Raw genomic sequence first — 4,739 nt, 5'->3', positions numbered from 1 at the left:
AAAATACAGTTCTTTCTCTAACAAACCCCATATAAACCCAAGTTTAACAATTTGTAGAAAACTTCAAAAAATGGCAACAAATTTTCACCTAAGTTTCAAACTTTTTTCTCGGAAGTGTTAGAATTTTTTTGAGTACACAGTTTTTTAGCCACTGCAATTTTAGTCTGATAATGTGCAAATTTCAAGTGGCTACGAATTACCATTAATTTTTTAGAATTTTTTTGTCGCATTCGCTTTCATATGATGAATAAACTCAATTTATTTGTATATGGATGAAAACCTCAACACCTTTGGCGAAAAAAATTCTAAAAAATCAACGGTAACTTTCAGTCACTTGAAACTTGCACATTATCAGACTAAAATTGATTGGGCTATAAAATTGTGTATTCGGAAAATATTCAAACACTTCCGAGAAAAAAGTTTGAAATTTAGGTGAAAATTGGCTGCACTTTTTTGAAGTTTTCTACAAATTGTTAAACTTGGGTTTATATGGGGTTTGTTAGAGAAAGAACTGTATTTTAATTCTAAATTCTCAAAAATAAATAAATAAACATAAGTTGCATACAATATCACTTTGAAATGGCGTGCTATAGATATGACCGATACTGTATTTGGTATTTTGAAGGTAGCAACTACTTTAAATCAGCATGAAATGCAACTCTGTGAAATTAACAGTCGTAGCAAGAACGATAGAATACAAGATTGCGCATTCCCGCAGAATGACATTTGTGGCAACGGGTAAACAAAGAATATGGCGAAGAACAATGAGTTGACAGTTGTGAATTTGCAGTGAGAAAACATGTTTTCTTCTCGATTCACCAATTTCTCAAGCCATCTTTGAATATAGCAAATTAAGCACAACGTTAAAAAAAAATTTACAAACACTCTTGAAATGTGTTCAAAAGAATAGTCTTATTCTTATTAAGTCTTATTAATTAACCATTAATAATTTTTGTGTTTGTATTGCAGGTGCCGAAAAAGTGATAATATCTTATCGCAGCGCATGTTTTCCTGCAGAAAGTGGTCGATGCTTGCTTACCTCCGATTTTAATTTTTAATTTGTGGTATTTCAACGTTTTCAACTTAACAAGTCGTGTATAAAGTGGTCCGTAAAGTGTTCCATGCATATTACGCTGGTGCCTAAATTGTATGGCTTCTCCTGCCGGCAGAACTCTACCCACTTTCTGGCCAAGGCGTCGTCGCGGGGAAACAAAAAAAAAACTGCATTTGAGGGCTTTACCCCTACGTCTGCTGCAATTCAACACACGACACGACATTTTTATAAAGTTTTTATTACAAATAAAACGTTTTTTACTTCAGAACGCACGAATTACTTCGATATTTCACTTGAAAGTACACAATACGTTTGCACTTGTTTCTAAACAAAAAGTTTGTTTACGTATTGCCATAAATGTCAAAGTCGGCAAAACCAAAGTAGCGGTTTTGGGAATGCGCCACCTTCAGTTCATTTCACCATGCAGTCGTAGTACATTGTTGCTATCTCTTTCTTTCAAATTTTGAGGGGTTTCATTCTCACTAGTACACAGGATTGAACTAATATATGTCCATACTAGGAATGTTCGATATCGTTTCGATTATTCTGAATATCGATATTTCACGGCACGATAATCGATTTTTTGAATCGATATTCCAAGGTCGATATATCGAAGACATCGATACTTTACCCGCAATATCGATATTTAAGTTGAAATTTATTTTTCATCTAGAAAAAAGTGTATGGGAAAATACTTAAGTAGGTTTAATCAGCAGCTTGTGTGATTTACAGCCCTATTCGCGTGTTGTCACAGTCATCAATTGTCCAAATCGTGTCATCAACTGTAGTCATAGGTATGCACAGTCAATAATGACAAGCAAAAAGCTCGTTTTATTTGCCCATTGCGGCGAAAGTTTCTCTATAGTTAAACAGCTGTTCTTTGTTTACATTTTAACTGGACTTTTTGACCCACACTGCAACAGACGGAATTTCTTTTAAATAAAATACATCGCAGCAATAGATTACGAAACGCCGAAAAAGTGAGTAATTTTATAATAGGAAAATGTATTTCATTTAATTATGAATTCGTGTAGTAAGAGGCGTGAAAGATATGAATGCACCACACGTGAAAGATATGAATGCACCACACAAGTGCAGCTACAGTTTTGTGAATACCACCCCGAACTACAAACGTGTAAAAACTGTCGAAAAAACTGTTGTCTAGGAGTTCCCTCAGAAGTCTTCTTCTCTGTATAATATCTTCTTGCTCCACAATAATAGCCGCGTACATAATAATTATTTCCTCCATACGCATACGCAAATAAAAACTTTTTAACACACCTGTTGAAGCAAATAAAATGGTTTCACAGTTTAGTAAAATTTTGCAACTTTTTTCTGCAAAATTAATCAAACCGTTGGAGCTTTCAAATTGCCCTCTGCATACCTAAACGTGATAATTGATTATAAACATGGCAATAGGGCTGTTATTTAGCTTTTAAGTTTGACAAACCGCTTGAGTCGACCGGCATGCCGTTTTAGTGCTCAGTAATTATACAAGATGGAAATAACACAATTAGGTGAGTTGATAGGCAGGTCTAATATTCTATTCAATTGGGAGTAGGATTTTCAACATCGATTTTTCCGATATCGATATTGTTCAGCCCGATATATCGCCATATCGATTTTACATGCAATGAATTAAATCGATTCATGATATCGATACTTTCTTAAATATCGAACATTCCTAGTCCATACTTGCATTTGTGTTGGTTCACTGGTGTGTGTGTATTACCCAGTAGAAATCGGTTGTATGCATTCGTGAAGAAAGCTTGCTATATGAGTGNTCGATATTCCAAGGTCGATATATCGAAGACATCGATACTTTACCCGCAATATCGATATTTAAGTTGAAATTTATTTTTCATCTAGAAAAAAGTGTATGGGAAAATACTTAAGTAGGTTTAATCAGCAGCTTGTGTGATTTACAGCCCTATTCGCGTGTTGTCACAGTCATCAATTGTCCATATCGTGTCATCAACTGTAGTCATAGGTATGCAGTCAATAATGACAAGCAAAAAGCTCGTTTTATTTGCCCATTGCGGCGAAAGTTTCTCTATAGTTAAACAGCTGTTCTTTGTTTACATTTTAACTGGACTTTTTGACCCACACTGCAACAGACGGAATTTCTTTTAAATAAAATACATCGCAGCAATAGATTACGAAACGCCGAAAAAGTGAGTAATTTTATAATAGGAAAATGTATTTCATTTAGTTATGAATTCGTGTAGTAAGAGGCGTGAAAGATATGAATGCACCACACGTGAAAGATATGAATGCACCACACAAGTGCAGCTACAGTTTTGTGAATACCACCCCGAACTACAAACGTGTAAAAACTGTCGAAAAAACTGTTGTCTAGGAGTTCCCTCAGAAGTCTTCTTCTCTGTATAATATCTTCTTGCTCCACAATAATAGCCGCGTACATAATAATTATTTCCTCCATACGCATACGCAAATAAAAACTTTTTAACACACCTGTTGAAGCAAATAAAATGGTTTCACAGTTTAGTAAAATTTTGCAACTTTTTTCTGCAAAATTAATCAAACCGTTGGAGCTTTCAAATTGCCCTCTGCATACCTAAACGTGATAATTGATTATAAACATGGCAATAGGGCTGTTATTTAGCTTTTAAGTTTGACAAACCGCTTGAGTCGACCGGCATGCCGTTTTAGTGCTCAGTAATTATACAAGATGGAAATAACACAATTAGGTGAGTTGATAGGCAGGTCTAATATTCTATTCAATTGGGAGTAGGATTTTCAACATCGATTTTTCCGATATCGATATTGTTCAGCCCGATATATCGCCATATCGATTTTACATGCAATGAATTAAATCGATTCATGATATCGATACTTTCTTAAATATCGAACATTCCTAGTCCATACTTGCATTAGTGTTGGTTCACTGGTGTGTGTGTATTACCCAGTAGAAATCGGTTGTATGCATTCGTGAAGAAAGCTTGCTATATGAGTGCTTTAGTGTGAACAATTCATGCGGAGTCATGAATTTCCGCGAATAAACTCAAATTCCAGTGAATTGCAAGCGAATGTACGTTGTCGTTGTTTTAAGTATATTTCTTGATAAATTTGAAGTGGAATTTTTGTAATATTTTCAGTCTTGTACAAAAATTTTAGTGAACGGACGTGTTGTGCGATACTATTTTCAGCAAAAACGGGATTTTACAAGATATGCATTTGCATATGTAAATGCTACGTGTTTGTATGTCCCCGTATATTAAAATGTATCAGAGAAGTAGCATTTACATATGGGGATACATATCTTGTAAGAATGCTTTAATACTGTTCCGTTAATGCATTTTTGTATGTTTGAAACATTAATACAACCATATGCATACAGCAGTAGTACAAGTGCATGATTAAGGTACGCATACGCTCTGAGAAACCACGCGTGTTAAATGGAAGTGAAGGTTCATTTATACTGGCATGTATACACAGCAGCAAGCTCATGTCACAAACAGTGATGTCGTATGCTTAAAATTTCTACTGGGTTTCTCAGGTTTGTCTAGTAGGGATGGTACCGTCCAGTGATGGAAAAGTCGGCACTATAGTGCCATTTTTGCACTTTCTTTCACAGAGGCACTTTTGGTACAATTCATTCCGTTTTGGCACAATCATAAATTATAGAAACTTAGCATAATATGCCAATATACTATATAACAAA

General features: G+C 34.9%; 1 long non-coding RNA gene across 1 annotated transcript in view; it reads left to right on the top strand.

Moving 5' to 3' along the window:
* LOC108369767 (uncharacterized) overlaps window positions 1–1,010 on the top strand; it is a 2,491-nt gene extending 1,481 nt beyond the window's left edge. Inside the window, exon 3 of the long non-coding RNA XR_001848557.1 lies at window positions 970–1,010. This is a non-coding gene — a long non-coding RNA (uncharacterized LOC108369767). The remainder of the gene's footprint in view (window positions 1–969) is intronic.
* Window positions 1,011–4,739: the final 3,729 nt, after the last annotated feature.

Source organism: Rhagoletis zephyria, unplaced genomic scaffold (genome assembly GCF_001687245.7).
Source record: "Rhagoletis zephyria isolate East Lansing unplaced genomic scaffold, Rhagoletis_zephyria_1.1 Rzeph_scaffold_03834, whole genome shotgun sequence".
Classification (NCBI taxonomy): domain Eukaryota; kingdom Metazoa; phylum Arthropoda; class Insecta; order Diptera; family Tephritidae; genus Rhagoletis; species Rhagoletis zephyria.
This window is presented reverse-complemented; position numbering and strand designations above follow the sequence as displayed.